General features: G+C 38.0%; 1 protein-coding gene across 4 annotated transcripts in view; it reads right to left on the reverse strand.

Annotated features, from left to right (window-relative positions):
* Positions 1–19,236, reverse strand: part of ZEB1 (zinc finger E-box binding homeobox 1) — a 120,350-nt gene that overhangs the window by 55,887 nt on the left and 45,227 nt on the right. The gene's annotated exons all lie outside the window — the stretch shown is intronic.

Here is a 19,236-nt window from a genome sequence, read left to right on the forward strand (position 1 = left end):
TGGCAGCAAGATGGGTATTAACTTGCTAGCAGCTTTTCAAGTGTTCTTGTATATACTAATAGCACTTGTCCCACTGGTGCCGAATTGATTTTTGTCTTTTTTCTTTTATATATTCTCTGTATTCTTTACACATATATTCATCCAAAAAAAAAAACATGCTGTCTTGCTCACATTGGTATTCTGTCCTATTTTTAAGCTTTTAATTACATTAAAAATTGCCTTCAGAATCTAATACATTAAAAAAAAAAACTGTTCAACAGCTTTTGTGGAGTCAACAGAACTGCTACAAATACATTGGTCCTTGTTTTTGGAATGAAGAGAGAACTCCACATAAGCAAAAAGAAGAAATTGCATGCCAGCTCCAATGGGTCTGAACAGAAGTGCTCCTGAATTCTCAACATTATTAATATTCTGTTTTCAAAATGGCAAAACATAATTTTTCTGTTTTCCTTCTCATGTAGAAAGCTACTTGAACATCTTCTGGTTCATTATAACAATGTCAAACATCCTAGATACTTAGTAAGAGCAAATTCCTGTAACCAGTTGCTATGCTGTAGCTATTAGCTGAGCAAGCCATATCCCAGGAAGGATATAAAGAGGTCTGAAATTTTAGAAGCTAAAAATAGTTGGCAGCTTAAAGAAAAACCCAAAATTATTTGTATTAAAGAGTTTTTACTGTGCGAAGAAAAGACTGTCAAATCTAGAAACATGTATTCAAATTTTGATACTGTGTTAATTTCCCCAATTTTAAAGGACACGTGACCAGGCATAACTGCTAGCTTTGAGGTGTAAAATAGAAAATCATGCACATGAAAAGAAAAAAAGCTAAAGCAGGTCTAAGGTTTGAGTTTGGTCTTTTTAAGACTCTGAATCTACCTTGAATAATTTTTCTTTAGGTCTTTAGACTTCCTTTCCCTGCCTTAGTTGTCATCTTTAGAAGCTGATTTTTAAAATTTTTCTGCAGGACAAACTAAAATACTATTTCCAATAACTCTGTACTGACACAAGTGTACAATTTCTGGGGTATGTAGGACAGAAACAGGACAATTTGAAGGAGTAAACCCATTAGTTTTTATTTTACAGATCACTAAGTAATTTTTTAAGAATTCTGAAAACAGTATCTAGGAAAAAGTATTAACAAACTTGAATTCATAATACAGTCATCTGTATCATCCTCAAGAAATGTTTAGGATCTACGAATTGAATGCTGAAAGCCATTGGCAGACACCCTCTGTATGGCATGTGATACATCAACATTTGGACTAATACCCAGCTGGGGAAATTAATCTGAAAAGCATTGAACATTGCAGAAGAGATAAGAGCAGACTCAGCACATCAAAATCACTCAGCATAGATCACATGAAAGACATAATCAGAAGTTAAGCAGGGAAGATGACTGCACAGCTGAGGAGAAAATAAAGGCTCCTGCAAATTCAAGTTGAGGCCCTATGACTCTACACTACATTTTTCACTCCCATAACCACTTGCTGTTTCTTAATGGGACTTTTGCCTCATTCCATATACAAGATAGGCAATGTTCTTTCACTAAGCAGGTAGGCAGATTTAATTTGCAAAGGCATCACTGTGAGAATGTTCAACTCCCAGTTGACCCTGAAATTGTGTGGGATCTTCTGCTCCAGCTGGATCACTATAACTCTAGGGGGCCTGATGGGATTCATCTGAGAATCCTCAAAGAGCTGCCTGATGTTTGCAAAACCTCTCTGGATGATTTCCAAGCAGTCCCAAGAATCCAGAGAGGTGGAATGGAAGCTGGTGGAATATTGTCTCAGTTTTGATGAAGGGCAAGAAGGAGGACCCCAGAAACTACAGGCCTGTTAGTCTCACTTCAGTGCCTGGCAAAATCATGGAAAGGACCTGAAGGACAATACAGTCACTGGCCACAGCCAGCATTGTCTCATGAGGGGAAAGTCCTGCTTGTAGAACCTGATTTCCTTCTACAACAGGGTAACCCACTGAGCTGATGTAGGAAAGCCAGCAGATGCAACCTTTTTGGACTTCAGCAAAGCTTTTGATACTCACTCACAATATCCTCATGGACAAAGCATCCAGCTGACAGCAGGACAGCCCTGTTACACCATGGGTGAGCAAGTGGATCGTGGGTCAGGCATGAAGAGTTCCAGTGAATAAGGTGACACCAGGCTGGTGTCATTAGTGGGGTTCCACAGGGAACCATCCTTAGACCAGTTCCCTCCAACAGCTTCATTAATGGCTCAAAGGAATACTAAGTAAGTTTGCCAATGACACTAAACTGGGAGGAGCTGTCACCTCCAAGGACAGAGAGGCCTTGCAGAGAAACCAGGGCAAATTACAGGTCTGGGCAATCACCAGCTATTTGAAGACCAACAAGGAAAGTGCTGCACTCTGCCCCTGGGATGGAGCAAACCTGGATGTATGGACAGACTGGGCAATGGGAGGCTGGAGAGCTGTGCCATGGAAAGAGACCTGGGGGTCCTGGTCCATGCCAAGGTGAACCTGAGCCAGCAGTGCCCTGGCAGCCAGGAGGGCCAACCCTGTCCTGGGGGGCATCAGGCACAGCATGGCCAGCAGGGCAAGGGAGGGCATTGTCCTGCTCTGCTCAGGGCTGGGGCAGCCTCACCTTGGATATCATGTGCAGCTCTGGGTGCCACAATATAAAAAATACACTGAGCTGTTAGAGAGTGTTCAGAGAAGGCACCCAAGGATGGTAAAGGGTCTGGAGGGGAAGCCAGAGGAGTGGCTGAGGTCACTTGGTTTGTTCAGCCTGGAGAAGAGGACACTGAGGGGACACTTCACTTGATCTTCAACATCTTCCTAAATGGAGGGGCCAACACCAATCTCTTCCCTCTTGTGACCAGTGACAGGACTCAAGGGAACAGTAGGAAGCTGTGGTGGGAGATGTTTAGGCTGGATATCAGGAAAAGGTTTTTCACCCAGAGGGTGGTTGGGCACTGGAACAGGCTCCCCAGGGAAGTGGTCACAGCACCAGCCTGACAGAGCTCAAGAAGAGTTTGGTGAATGCTCTCAGAGACACGGTGAGATTCCTGGGGTGTCCTGTGTAGGGCCGGGAGTTGAACTCAATGATCCTGATAGGTCCCTTCCAGATCAACACATTTCATGATCATATGATTCTTTGTATCGATGTAAACATCTTTAAACATCTTCACAGCATTACTCTGACAATAGGAAGACTAGGCTTCACTTGATAAAGACCAGAGTTAAAAATTAAATAAAAAAGCCACCAACATAAAACAATAATTTGTGTTCCATAATTTGGCAGTTCAAGTTTTTAAAAGTATTTATCATTTTGACAACCACATACATGTGCAGGTGAGAATTTTAACAGAGTGCAGCTGCCCCTGTGAACACCAAGTGTTCTACAAAAGTGACCTCAGTGGCAGCTACACAGCCAGAGCAAGCCCTGTTCATTGACCACTGAATGAGAAACAGATGTGACAGAAAGCTGTACATTACAGACCATTGTAACCACTACTGTTCCAGGTATGCAGTGGCCATGCTTCACTTTTTACATATACTCTTTCCTGCAGCTGGTGACCTGGCTCATCTTTTGGATCCTGGCTCATCTGCATAACAACTGCAATAACTCAGCATCACACAGGGTCTCAGACTTGTAGCTCTCCTTCTCAACGCTGCAAGTAATGTTGGCAAATTCATTTTGTCTCAAGAGTTTCCAGTCAGAGACCTGAAATAACCTTGCATCAATATCTTTGAAAGATACTATTCATTAAGCCCTAGAGACAGATGAGAATGAAAGCAAAAGCTTGAAGACAAAGCTTTACCTGTGCAGTAGTTTCTGGTACCTTAAAAGCCTCTGCAAACATTAACACTTCTCTGTTCCCAATAACCTCAGTCGATATCAGCCCTGGCAAGGAGCTACAACCTGCTCCTTGATGCTTTCCTCAGAGCCTTCTCTTCCCCATCAGCTAGTTTCCAGGTCATGTCTTTACAGTTCCTTTACTTTAACCCACAGAATTCAAAGAGGTTAACAAAATATCAAAGTAACATGACAGGCACACAGAGTTTAATATTCAACTGAAAAATACTACACCAAGCCTTTTCTCAAGTGCACACATGACTGGGCTAATTCAGGTTTCGCAGGCAGTTTCTACAGTTTTTAAAACCTTTGTTGTTTTATTATTTTTCTTTTTAGACGATATTCCAAGATTATAAGCAGTTAATGAAATCATGCTAAAGAGACCCACACTCATGTCTGGGTTCAGTAGCAAAATCCTGTCGAACAGAGTGGTTTTTCAGCTATGGATTCAGTTTGAGAGGTATTAAAGATACCTAAATATGATCATTTTGAGGACTCCTGAAATTCTAAGAGCTATTATGATTAGTAGTAAAAAAAATTGTATCATTTAAATATTTAAAATGGAACACACCTTACTTACCAGATCTGCGATGAGAGCTAAATCTTAACAAGAGTACACATTTATAACCTGCACTTGAGAACCCTGAATCCCAAGCAGAGTATCCTTAAGGGTACATCACCAGCCATATCAAAACCTTCTTTCCTGACCTTAAATTCACAGAATTCACATCCTTTTGCAATACATAGATACCTTTTCTCAGTTAAAAAGCAAATAAAAAGTCTTAATGAAACCCTACAGAACACTGTGTTCAGAACTTAAGACAAATTATTTGTTCAAATTTCACTTCATAAACTTTGCCAAGTTACTCCACAGCAAAAAGAATTTTTCATAAGAGATATGAATCCTAAAGAAGAAACAGCACAAACTCCAGCATGAAGACTTAAGTTTTCACAAAGCAATAAGCAACAGCCAAAAACAAAACAAAAAAGGAAACAAAATCTTGCTTTTACAAGGTAACATGCTACCCAGATGCAGAATACATTTAATACATATTTTAAATAATTAGTCCCATATCAGTTCTAAGGTTAAATCTGAGAGTCTGTAATTGCTGTTATAAGGAAAAACTGGTAAAGCAGATGTTCAAGAATTGAAAGGAAAAGAACAGATGAGGGCAGTATAGATTTTTGTCAATTAATACTTTAGAAGATAAGGAAATACTTACAGCTATTTTTAACCACAGCTTCCTGCTGTTTTCCAGACTTACATTTAAATCAAAGTGCCACTTGGCAAAGTAAAACTGCAACTCTGACAACTTTCACAAGCTGAAGCTGTTCCAAGAAAAAAACAAAAAACCAAGAAAACACAAACCCAAACAGGATCCTTCTAACTCTTCTTCCCTAAGCAATCTGTGCCATATCAGCTTATGCTAGGCAGAAAGGATCTCAAGGGGTCATGTTTTCAGTGCCATAATGTAAAAGTAAACACTGAAAGACTGGGGAAGGAGAGTATTGATTCTTACAGGTCAAAGAGGCACAAGTAGAAAGGAAGAAATAAGTGGTGTCAAGAAAAACAAAAATTAGCAAAATTTCCAGGCAGAACAGAATAGATTAAGTTGACTAGTCATCACACTAATTAAAAATGCTCTGTATTTTCTCTAGGAAGTGCACTAAAATACATTCCTTTTCCGTTTTACAGGTGTACCTAATTTAAAACAGCATGAAACTTCTAAATAGGAAAAATCAAATAATCTACTTCCTCAAGATTGTTTGTTGCTCCACTTGTAACATCCAATTCCAGCTCATGTACCATGCCAAAAATCCTCTTACTACCATCAGGAAAAGTTGAGGTTTTTTGCCCAGATTCATTGAAATTGAGACCAAAAAGAGAAGAAAAAAATACATATATTATGTATGTTGTACAGCTTTAATAAAGAGGCACAGAAACTCAGCAATGGAACAATTCTAACAAATCAAAGGCAGAAGTTACAAAGTATTTTTTTTTTGTAATGGCACCTCAGTGGGTTGGGGGTTTTCCCCTATGTGCCACAGATGACAGTTTTACTTTCAGAAATTAGATATTTAAAAAGACCTAATCATTAAAACATACATGTATACATATAAACACCCTGAATTTAAGGGGATGAACCTAAAAATCAGCCCAGTGAAATGCTAATCTAGTTTACACATAGTGAAACTTGGGTAAAAGCAAATGTAATTCCAATAGGGGCATATAGAAACACCACATCAAATGCCTTTCGACTACTGCTATAGGCTGTTGGTAAAACTCAGAACTATGCTAATGAAGTTTCTAAAAAAGAAAGTTAAACATGGAAATCAACTTTCATACAGTAGCATTAACACAGAAAATGAAAATCTTTGCAATCATCCACAAATTCAGTGCTTGAGTCATTGAGAATGTTTTCAGTGCATTTCATAATAGGTGTTTCATGTTGGCACAGCTCAAACTACAAGCATATAAAAATCACTGCCTATTTTAACACACTAAACAAAACAATTATGAAGTGTGTGACAGTTCAGGTAGAAATATCAGTTGTTAGCCGCTATAAACAAAGTAAGCAGTATTTCAGATAATTTACTACTATGCAAAATAGATGTTATTACTATTGGTTCGTCACTGCAAAATTTCTCCCTGTAAGCAAAACCCAACAATTTTTTAAAAAGCAGAGTGAAATAAAAAGGAATGATTACAGAGGGATGATGAGAAAACTGTAGAGTAACAAAATAGGGCATACTAGGTCATATAGAAGACATTCCACAGAGCATATATAAAAAATTTTGTTTGACTTTTATTGTATGTAGACATTTTGATTTGGGAAGTTACTGAAGCCACTGAGCCACACTGCTCAATGTAGACATTTGTTGGTTCTCCTTTTTTCACAATGTTCCCTTAACATCTGCAGTTAGTATCTTTTACCTTTTTCTCTATTTATGCTGCAAAACCAAAGAGCTCATCTGTCAGAGATGAACAGCAAATCAAATAATAGTCAGGGTTTGGAGGCTGGAAGATGAATTATGAGCAGATGCCAAGCAGAGCAGCACTGCCAACACCCACTGATCCCTGAAGGTGTCCAAGAAGATGGTGGATGGTACCCAGTGGTGCTCTGCCCAGAAATGTGAGTCTAGGAAGACTTGAGTAAGATGGAAAATTGCAGCACTCAATTTCTGCAGCAGATGGGATAGACAAGGAGCATGGGATCCACCAAGGCTATTTAAATCCAGTTCAGGGGCTCTCTAGCACATGCCATGGTAAGGGGTCTTCAGGCCTGTGTGCAGGATGGGGATTGTGCTGCAGCTCCTCAGAGAGGCTTCTCCTTACTTTCTGAATGGCCAAGAGGGATCCAATTGTGTTGAGAAGCTTTCAGGATCTGTGGTGGTTTAGGTGAAAGACTGGCAGCTGAGAATAGTTTTGAAAAGACCTTTTGATATGGAGGTGAAGGGCTATTGGTCACTTTGGAGCCCTCAAACACGAAAAAAGAAAGCCCACACCCGAATGCTTCATGCAGAAAAGCCTTCATCACATGGGAATCTCTGTGGAGCCTTCTGGAAGTAGAAGGTATGAACACACCCTCCCTCCCAGAGGGACCTCAAAACTATACAGAGAACCACTGAAGGACACTCCAGAGCCAGATCCTTAGTCTGATTCAGGACACACAGTCCTTATAATCAGATTTGATGACCAAGTTGCAGAAAACAAGGCAACAGTTTTGATGCATAATTTCTATCTTAAAAGATAATAAAACATCTGCATTCTTGACCAGACTTTACTAGTTTGGCTCTGGAGGAACTGCACACTGTAAGGGTGGGAGGGCAAAGGGACAGCTGTGATCAAGAGGCAGAAGGGAGGCTTTAATTACCTTGTCATCATGGTTAAGGCTCCTTCTTCTAACAGTGCAGTGTGGAACCAAGACATTTATTGTTATACCACAAGAGCTGCTTAAAATTTTGCAGGCTAGAATAAAATTTAAAGATTACTCAACATTCAAGTTGCTATTAGAACACTTTGTTTTCACTTTCTTATAAAAAGTAACATCAGCCAATTTTGTTAGAGTTTTGACATATTGTCTAAATTGAGGCAAATACTCCACATGGAACTCATCTGTCACAAAATAGCTAAAATCCTTTCAAGAAACCTGGATACAGAAAATATTTTAAAACCTGAGCAAAATACATGTGCACACACACTGAAGCCTCATCTTTGAGTGTGGTGGCACCTGTATATTTAGTAGAAGGAGCCTTCTATGTTTAACAATGTGCAATTTACAGGATAGGAATTTGCACTTTACTGTCTTCATCCCCTAGAACTGGCCTAAAATACATCTTCAAGGTACTGTGGGAATAAGAAATTTGTACATACTAACAACAATAAAAAAAGTTGAGATCCACAACACCACATAGGTCTTTTCAACTTTATCAGCTAAGCTGTCTAAAATCTGTGGACAGCCTCAGTATTGTCAGAGGTCTCTGTGCTCCATTTTCCTCAGAGTAAAAGTTTCCAAGTTACAGCACCCAAACTGTTTTATGCAGTATATAGACACAGCCCCAAGAACTGAGTATCTTTTGTGCACTGACATTATCTGGAAGAATACTGCCACAGCAGCACTGGAAAAAGTTTAGAAATTTCAGCAAGAAAGTTTAACAGTCTTTCTTTGACAACCATGACTTCAAGGATAAAGTTGGTCTTTTCAAAAATGAATTTTCCCCACAGTTTTAGCTCTTTGATTAGGTAAGCACTGAAAATACAATCTAGAAGTCAGAAAGTTTCTCCTAAGCTTTCAACTACTCTGTGCTGACACCTAGGCAACATAGAAAGGAAAATGTGATTAGAATGCAAAGGGCATGAATGAAGTGAGGAAAAGGAAAAAAGGAGATTGTAGCAGATGCAGTGAGTGGGAAGCTGCAGGAAACTGGCAAGGGAGGATTTGAGCCTACTTGGCAAGAACAGTGGGAACTGGAGGGAGGGTCAATGGAAAACCCAATCATGGAACACAGGCAATTGACAAGAGACAGTAAGAAAAATGGCAGGTGAAGGACCAACAAGCAGTTGGGTGAAGAGGGAGAATGAGGATGCTGAGAAAGTGGGAAAACTGGGAGCACAGAGAAAGGCACAAGCAGGGACTATCACAGAGCTCAGAAACTGGGAATGCAAAGGAGGGGGACACAGAGACAGCATCACAGGTGCTGAAAGGCAGTGGGAAGAAGACACATTAATGTAGCTCTTTTCCACTTCTTCTGATAGACACTGGTGAGATGGAGGCACAAGAAGATGGAATAGAACAAAAAGGAGAAAAATTAGAAAGAGGTCCAAGGAAGGAAATAAAAAATGGTAGTCAGAAAAAAAGGAGAAGGGAACCAGGTAAGCTTCCATGAATATACAGGTACAGACTGAATGAGGAGAGTGTGACTGACACAGGAACTCTGGATAATGCAGCTGGGTAGCATGAACAAGACTGAGACAAACATCCAAAGATGGAGCAGGGAGGGGGTATGGGGTGTGAAAGCAAGTTAGGAAAAAAAATTCACGCTCAGAGCTGCAGAAAAAGGAGAATCTTCTGTGGTTTTCAGAACTTTTTCAAGTGAATGCCTAACTCCTAACTGTTATCTGTCTTCTCCCTTGGCAAAAGTTATTCAGCTTGCTAGCAAAACATGCCTCCTCCTATTCTACAGCAGTCAGTGGAACCAGCAGCAACAGCCCAGACCACATGGCTTCATAGGGAATTCAAGAGTTCACAACTTGCTGATCAACTGCATACAAGATAACAAAATGAAAGTGCAAAGGTATCAGCTCAGGCTGTTAAACTCCACTTTTCCCACCTCAGATGAAAATAGTCATATGAAACCATTACTCATGTGGCCCCTCCCAACCAAACTGTATTACCCTTCATTGTAGAGGATGCATCTCCTCTGGGAAAGAATGAGAACTGTCAGTGACTGCTGCATCTTTGGTTCATTTACTGCAGTACTTGCAAAGTTGTGAATGATACCAGAATTGCAGCAAGACAGTCTCTTGCTGATAAAACCATATGCTATTCCTGTCTTTGCTACAAATTCAGACCAGCAGGTAATTCAGACCAAGTTTATTTAAACCTACATAATTATGCTACTTTCTCCATTTTTTTTTCAGATATCCACTTGAATTTTCTTCTAAAGCAAACAGCTACTAAATAATCAGCTGCAGCTATGCTAGTGGGAGCTATTCTTGGTATTGCACAAGTTAAGCAGGTTTAAGCATTGAAGTATTTAAGAATGCAAAAAAGTCACCCCAAACTGATGGAAAACATTCCCTTTACAAATGCACCTCAAAGAGACAGTTGTGAAGTATTACAAATACCTATATTTTTATTTCTGAATAGTATTGAACATTACACTGCAAGATTCAAAGCAATACATAGAACAATAAGGTGGAAAACTGCTGTGACTAATTTTCCATTAAATATATACCACACATCTGCACTGAAACCTGAGTTACATGGAAAAAAAGCAAGTTATCAGGAACCTAAAAGCAATTACCCATACACATACATGCACACACATTCAGTGAAGAATATGCATCTGGAGAGAAAAGACAGAGCAGAGTGGAAAAGCAGTGAGATCCAAATTAACTATATAGCTTGCCATTTTTTAACCTCTGACTGTTCACTTAAAGTAATAAAAGTTAAAACTGTTTAAGATATAAGAGTAGATAAATCAAGAAGGATAGGAATTTAAAGGGTCTCGCTTCAAGGGTTCTTTATTTTTTTTTTTAATAGAACAAGGCCTCCAAATCCTAGACTACAGTCTCCAGGTACTCCATTTGCTGTCATGCTTCTTTCAAAGCAAATTACATTTGACAAGATTCGGATATCAACAATTAATTAAACTCAAAGTGGTAAATTATGTTCACAGCCCACTTAAAGCATTAAAACCGTCTTCTGCTGATAAAGTTTAACAAGTAAAATTACCAGGAAAAAACCAGCAGTTTTAAAAAACAATCCTTTTCTGGTCAGATATAAGCATTTGTTTCTCAGTCAGAATATCCAGAGATCTGCCAAAAGCCAAGAAGAAATGAATGTTACATAGGGAACTCTTCTACACTGGGAATAAAGAACAGGTGATGGTGACTCACTTTATATGCATATCAATGGCATGACTAAGGATGAATTGCTCTGCAAAACACAGTAGCCCTTTGTCCAAAATAAACTTCAAAACCTGCCCATCACTTCTAGTGAATAAATATAAATTAACAGAATTGTTGGCATATTTTCTCCTTTTTTACATGCACATGCATCCTCTTGAGCTCAATGGAAAAGCTTGGTCTTAAAGTTTTTAACTAAGATAAAAAAAGAAACCCAGAGAAGACTGGAAGCCAACACATATTGCGTATTTAGAGTGGGTGTGTTTCATTTGAAAGAAAAAATTCCATTCCTGCAGTTGAAGACTGAACAGAGAATATAATTTAAAAGAAGTCTTCTCATGAAGAGCAAATGTTGAAGAATGGTATGTCTTGTCTTGTAAAAGAAAAAATTTACAGCAACTAGATGGACTCACTGGAGTCTGCTGCACTCTGGTTCAGATGGAGAGTTGCTAAAAATCCACTGTTCCCATTTTTAATGTTATATGTAGTCTCAGGGGGAAAATTTGACTTGACAGTGAATTAATCTGCTCTTTTGGTTCTTCTTACAAGAGAAGTAATTCTGTGGTAGCAGCAACAATGTAAAGCTACTATATTGCAGGATTTTTCTTCCTTTTGCATTACACTTGCCCCTTAGATTGTAATTTTTCCTTTTATTGTTCTTTCCTGTTCTGCACTGGTTTTTGTATCATATTCATTTTAAATTAGATTATGCTGGCAACAGACTAGATGAAATTTTGTTGATATTTTCTCTTTACGTAATTTGGTAAATATGATCATCTGATCTATAATGAACTGTAAAAACCTTTTCAGTGTGCCCGTATTGCAGTTTTGGTTTAGTTTAATGGTCTGTTATGGTATTGATTTCCTTGGAGATAGAAACTAATCACAACTGCAGTATCCAGGACCATTTGCCTCAAATAAATGCTTTAATTAAAAATCAAAACTCTAAGAGAAGTCAGAAGCATTGCTACCAGAATATCTGCCATGTTTCACTCCAGTTTCCTCTCTCCAATTCTTTCTATGCTTATGAAGATTTCCTTAACATGGGGAACACCTACACAATTTACATCACTTGATTTTGTACGTTTAAAAAATGGATTTTACATACTTGATCTCACAATCAGTTGTTAAAACACATTAATATTTGGTTCCAAAATATGGAGTAAAAACCAGCTTAACTGAAATGGCAATTTTGTCTAAGCTCAACTGTTTTCCAATTCTGCTTTCTACTTTACCTGTATCTATGCTCTATTAGTCATTTCCAATATTCATGTTGTCATTCCACCTCTTTTGAACAGTGACTACATTTCTCATAAACTTCTTGCTTAAAACACAGCCTAATTTGTAAGAAGAAAAATCCCCATAGTTTAAATACTAGGTTCAATATCTATTTTAAGATCAATTGCTATGTTTAATATCTATTTTCTTGTTCTAGCTGCTACAGCACAATTCCTTTTATTGCATGAATTTCTGTTGAAAAATTTTATGTATCATGTTAAGATTTCAGTCCCTCTGAAAGATGAGACAACCATCTGTTCTTTTGATGCATGTATTAGGAATCACAGACCAGCAACTCATCCTTTATCATAGGACAAGTACTCTGCTTCAATATTAAGAGTTTTAAAAACACTGAATTTCATTTCTCCCTTTTACTATTCTAGCACAAAATCTCTCTGCAATTCCATGTCACTCTCATTTCCATAACCCTGAAAAACTTCACATCATTTGCAAAGTTACTTTTTGCTCTCCACACCCTTTTTCAGATCATTTACTGAACAGCAAAAGTTTTCTGCATTTGTGTATCATTTTATCACCACTCCCTTCTTCTGCTACCCTCAATTTTAAATTAATATCTCTGCCCTAAAGGATTTAAGAACCTTTCACAAGGGTCTTGGTTAACCATGTCAACTGCATATCCTTCTTGTCCACCTGTCCTGTGACTCTTTTAGAGAAATTAGGAGTGTGAAATCTGTAAGTCTGGAACTCTGGACTCATCCCTGAGCCGTACCCTCCTTCCCAACTGCCCTGACACTGATGCAGTCCTCAGTAATCAATGTATGGAATGCCACAGATTGCTCAGTGATTCCATTCTCACGCCATCCATAAGGAAGACTACATGTTACCTAGGGAGCTGCTCCCTCCCCCCACCTCCAAACTCTTAACCACCAGTTTCAAGGCAGTTTCCTTTTGCAAGAGAGCAGAGCTGGACTGAAGTGAACTTGTTGCACTCCTGTGCTGTGAACACTCTTACTAAAGGCATTGCTTTTTTGTTCCATGACCTTATTTTCTTCAAGTGCCACTTCCATACATTAATCAGTTTCTAGTATTACAGAAAGCCTCTGGTTTCAGATGCTTGAAAAAACAGGCTTTAATAGTTTTCAGGCACCTTGTAAATTGTTCCCCAGACTCTTGGTTTGGCCCTCTCTAGTGTTTCTGGAGTAAGCCTACTAGAACCTAATGTACTTCCTATTCTCAATGCTGGGCACTGTTTGAACTTTATGAGGAAAGGTTATCTTCCTCTTTCTGTACTTCCATTTACTGCACCACCTAATCACAAAAACTCTCCTGATCTTTCACACAAGTCAACTACCTGCAGGTTATGTGGTGATTTCAAGGCTTCAAGAAAAATCACACCACTGTGGGATGCCCCTTACTATTTCTTTTTGTTTAAGGAACATTCTTGCAGACATGCAAGTTGGGGGTGAGGAGGGGCCTTCAACACAACTACAATGGACTTGTTTTGGACAGCTGAAACATTCCTGGAGGAATGAAGTATAGCCTGATTGCTGTTAGAGTAATTCCTCAACAACACTAATTCCAGTCTCTTCATTTGGGTTCAGTCCATCATTTAGGACAAGTCAAAACCACTTTCCCTTGCAAGCCCTCTAACATTCTGTCTGTGATACTTCTGCTGTCTAATGAAAGTGTCATCCTGTGTAGTGGGATTCTGGCAACTTCTTGCACAAATTTATCACCTTCTCTAAAAAGAGGACCAAGCATTTCTTTGTCTTTCTGGAATCTGCCAGTCTTGCAGTGTAATTTAAAAGGCACCTCCAGATCCTTCACATCATATTATCTGTGAATACAATCACTGTGGGCAATGATTTTATTGTGACCTTGAGGGGACAACAAAGTTCAGCTGGGGACAATGTGATTGTGTATATGTGCATTTATTTGCATATTAATGCCACAGCACAACAGCAGCCTGAAGTGAAAGCTCTATCACCCCCCTTCAGCAATCACAGCTTTTATTTTTGCAGTTCTGCAGCTCACTTATGTGCTGCATTCTCCACTATAAGTACCTAATTAAATACACTATAATTTTTCCCCATTGCACTCTGTGCTATAAGATACTTCGGTTTGTGAGAACTCAACAATGTTTACAACCAAATTAAACACTCCTTCTGAAAACAAATTCATTTGGGTTAAGTTTGGGTATTTAATAGACAATTAAGATAAGTTTGTTCTTTAATAGAAGCACAGAAGATGTAAGAATATGAGTCAGATGTATTAATGATGCATTTTCTTTATTTTATTTTAAAATCATATCTCCTACTGATATATGCAACTAGAATTTCATATTAGAAATATCTATGGGAATGTCCATTTCCATTCAATGCTGTCCAGGTCAGTATTGACTGATGGGAAATAACAATGACTGAAACTGAATTTTTGGTTCCTTATATCATCAACTTGTATCATCAGATACATAACTAAGAGATTTCAAGATCAATACATTGCAAACATGTTTAACCTGAATCCTGCAAGTGTCAAGGTGTAGTGTCAAAAGAGTATAAGGTCATGTCACCTAACAGAGATGATACACAAGTCTCTATGTATACATGAAGCTCTCTACAAACAGCTTTATAGAACAAAAAATCTTAGCAAGAGCCATAAGCTATAAAACAAGAATCACTTTTATGCATCTCAGTTGTGCTCACTGAGATTAAACTGTAAATAAATAGCACCCCAGCCTTTCTTAGAAAGAAGTTTAAAGAGCAATTTAAAATATTTATTATCTACTGTAATTTTTACAGAATTCTGTTTTCAGTCTTTCTTATTCACACGCATTTAATAATTTCCTTTGGTTTCTTCATGCCATGAGGCAAAATGTGAAAGAATTACTCGCATCCTAAAAGTGAAACCAAAACAACCCTACTCAAATCAAAGCAATTTTAAGTAAATTTGACAATAAAATTAAAGACATTCACAGCCAAGTCTTGACATTCATTATACATCAAAGGTAATAAATATACAAATATTTTGACAGGATAGCTTGAAGCTGAAGAAACTCTGAATTTTACATTTTCAAACATTCTGAATCAAGGCTTGAATACTGAAGTCTCAGGTAAAGATTTTCAGTAGCTGCTTGAATGTAGAAATTTGAAGAACTATAATGTATTCATTAAACCCCATAATCCTTATCAGAACTACTATTCATCAATCCATTTTAGCAGCAAGAAATGTTTACCATGCAGAAAACTCCAATATTATTTCCAGATTAAGGAAAAATACTCTCTCAATTGCCTGGTAAACAAGTTAGGAAAACATTATTCTATGAGATTTTCCAAGCTGCCTTAGTAGCACCAAGGTGCACTGCTATTTTCCCTCCCACTTCTGAAATGCGTATTTTCACTTGGAGTATTTCTAGATTTCTTACTTATTAAAGAAAACTCCATTAAATTTAAAGGTAAGTCACTGAATAGGCAAGCCAATTCACTCGATGATAAACACTGGTAATTACATCAGCATATCAGTTTCAATAGAAATTATAGATGGTCTCCAGTCAAGAAAATTAGAGAGTAGCTTTAGAGATCAAAAACAGTGTTAAAAAAAAGATATTTGAAAGTCGACCAAAGTACACCTATTCTGTTGTATGCCTTTAATTGCATTGCTGTAGAAGAAACTCACCACTAATGGATCTTTTTCTTTTCCTACCAGGATACATTTTTTATTTTCTTTTCTATTTTTGACAAATGCTTTAACCTAAGTTTAGCATGCCTTTTTCAAACATAACAGGCAAATGTTTATCAGCTACTGCAAGAAACAGAGGCTGCCAAAGCTGGTTCAGCAGAAATTACCAGGCATTAGCAGGGATAAAGCAGTTGCAGAGCACAGAGCAGTGGGTGCCCCATTCTGACACACCAAAGTGTTCAGTACCACACCAAGAAGACAGCAGACAACCTTTGGCCACATCCAAGGTCTTGACACAAGTCCCACACAAAATCATCCTGTGATCTTCCTGCACAAGTAATAGCAAGATCCCAGCTCTGAGGTTTTGAATGGAGGCCATGGGACATTTGATATGGAACTAAGAATAGGTGAAACTATTTATTACACACACCCTCAAAAACCAAACCACAAAAAATCCAGACCCAAAAATATGACAAGATTGTACCCACTCATGAACACAAGAGGGTTATTAGAGCCTGTAGGTCAGGACAGAAGACTGAAAGGATGTTGTTAATTGATGATGGTCTCAAGTCTAGAATTTATCATGATTATAAAATTGACAAGAATACAAAATGAATTTTCACAGACAGGAGCAAACACTACAGGCAGCTTGTGACAACTTCACTTTCTTTCAGGGGCAAGTAACCAGGACACAACGGAGATGTAGGACAAAAGTTAATTTTTTCTATTGACAAGAAGCCAGAAGAACTCCTCTCACTCACAAATAGGCAATAAATAAGAATTTTGAATAATTCCTTCTGAGTAAGATAGCATGATCATTCTCTAGTACCTTTCTTTTTTTAACATAAAATATCCTAACTAGTTTGGCACTAAACCTTTGCTCATGCAGAGTTTCTTACTCAAAGATGTTTCAAACACCTCCATGAAATTTTTGTCTCCAACTTCAGAGTAACAAGTCAGTCATTTAAAATTTAACTTTTTTAAAACTTAAATATGACTTTACTATCTATTCTTCCTCCCCATTTACATTTCACTTTCATTTACTAGTTATAATAATTGCATATAGTCATGTAATCAGAAAATTATTGCAATGTGTGCCTCAGCTGTATTGTACTGTTCTTTACTATTCTTTATAGAGTAGTTATATGTTTTGATACCTCCATTTAACTATTTAAATACAGACACATATTTAGTAACGCTTCTTTACCTACTGCCATGGACACCTATTATATTTGATAGTGGTTTCTTAAGTGATGTTGGTTCCTATCTAAAAATCCCGAGGTCCTCAATTGGACATAGCTTTGCAAAACTACTTTCCATCTCTAATATGAAAGCATGAAAGAAATAAAAACAATGGGGTTAGAATCTAAGTTTTTAGTTCCCAGGGTTTCCTCCAAATTAATTCAAAGGAGGAAGAGGAGGAGAAAGCATGATCCTTTTTCAGGGGCTGGAGGCTTTCCTTTTCAACTTGCATAGGAGGAATACAGACCTCTCAGAGTATCAAAAGCAGTAACTGGACATTTTATAAAATAATTTTATAAAGATTTAAAAATAATTTAATAGTAGAACTGCATTTTGCAACCAGAGGTTAGGAATGCTTTCAGAAAGGGCACAGGAGGGAGGGGAAAGAGTAGGAAATTATACCTGCATCTTCTTAAGTGCAAACCAGGATTTTGGAAAAGCTAGCATTCTTTACCTACAAAGTATGTCAAGTCCCTTCCTCTACCTGACCCTTCTGATTTCTATTGAAATGCCTTATTTAACCTTCTATAGCCCCTGCACAAGTGTCCATGTTGGGGAAGTATGTAGGTCACAGAACACACTGATGTTTATGGTTAAATGTGTGTGACCAACTAATTACATAACAAAACCCACACAGTGCAGCCTGCATCAGTACAAATAGCAATTCACAAGTTCTGTATTTCCTAACACACAAGGGACAAGCTTTTACAACAGTCTGCCTCAAAGGCTAATGGCAGGGAGAATGAATTCTGCATGCATCAGTTCAGTTGTTGGGTTTTAAATATAGATTTTTCAGTTTATTTTGCCTCTTACAGGCACAGACAGAGGACAGCTGTAGGGAAACACTACAAATATCTTGTTTTCAAATTATGCAAACAAGATGCTCACAAGACTCAGAGATCTGGTAACTCATATATTAAAACCCCCCACACAGTATACATAAACTTCCTCACAAGGAAGTCGTGTCCTGAAAGATGGGGCAGAAAAAGAATACTGTACTGCTCCTTTTCAGCCTGTGCATTATGAAGTAGTTCTAGTGAAAACTGGTATTCCCTCATGAGACATTACATATGAAGCGACCAAAAGAAAGAAACAAGAAGTAATTTAAAAAAAAAAAATTCACTGACAGTTGGGAGCAAAAAGATCTCTTCTGACTCTGCCAAGTTTATGATCTCTGAAAAGTCAATCCAACCAAAACCAGAGCATTCTCAATCAGAAAAGAGGGAAGAAAGGTACTTACACTGCTTGCTCACAGTCCTGTCCCATGCTGTTCCCCCACATGTTCTAGCTAATTGACACATACAGCCTTCTGGCAATTCTGTTTATTACATTTGAACATAAGCTTCATAAATTTAAAAGCTTCTTGTGTTCAGTAATATCACTCTATCCATGCACCAAAACAGAATGCTCATCTGGGCTTTTTTTACCTCTTCAGTGTAGCATTAGTAAACTAGGGGACAAAAGAGAAAGTGTGAGCTCATCATTTAGAAGTTACACACATTCTCCAAAACAGAACATGTGCTAAAACAGCTCTATCACTGCTCCTCAGGAGTCATTTCTGAAATAACTGTTTCTGTCTATGCAGTCTGAGCCCACTGAATGTTTAATACTTTTAAAGAAAGCTTCATGGCTTAAAGTAACATAGGAGAAGGTCCATGGAGGTCTTGGACTAGGGCACTGCAGCCACTGACATGCTGTCCCTAGAACAGAAACATTGATTTGGAGTGGGAAGATGTAGCATGAAAACCACAAATAGAAGGAAAGAGGAGGAAGAAAGTTCAGAACTTGTTTCATCTAACAAAAAACTTGGTCTTCTTTTGGATTATTTTCCCTAGCTAATCATCCCAAATTTTCATCTGAAATTACCTTGGTTCTAAGCCTTTTAGAAACACACAAAATTATTAATTTACAATGTCAGAGGGGGGAAGAAGGGAAAGTCCTCAACAGCAATGTGAACATCAAAAAACCTTGTGAAATTATGTTTTAAATATAGCCTGTTCAGTTTACTTTTTGGTTTCAAGTGTTTAATATGTAGTATGAAGAGCCATTAGGACCACAGAACATGAAGTTATCTTTCTGACCCACTCCTGTGTAACTTTGCATTACATAACAGCAC

This window comes from Agelaius phoeniceus, chromosome 1 (assembly GCF_051311805.1).
Source record: "Agelaius phoeniceus isolate bAgePho1 chromosome 1, bAgePho1.hap1, whole genome shotgun sequence".
Taxonomy (NCBI): Eukaryota; Metazoa; Chordata; class Aves; order Passeriformes; family Icteridae; genus Agelaius; species Agelaius phoeniceus.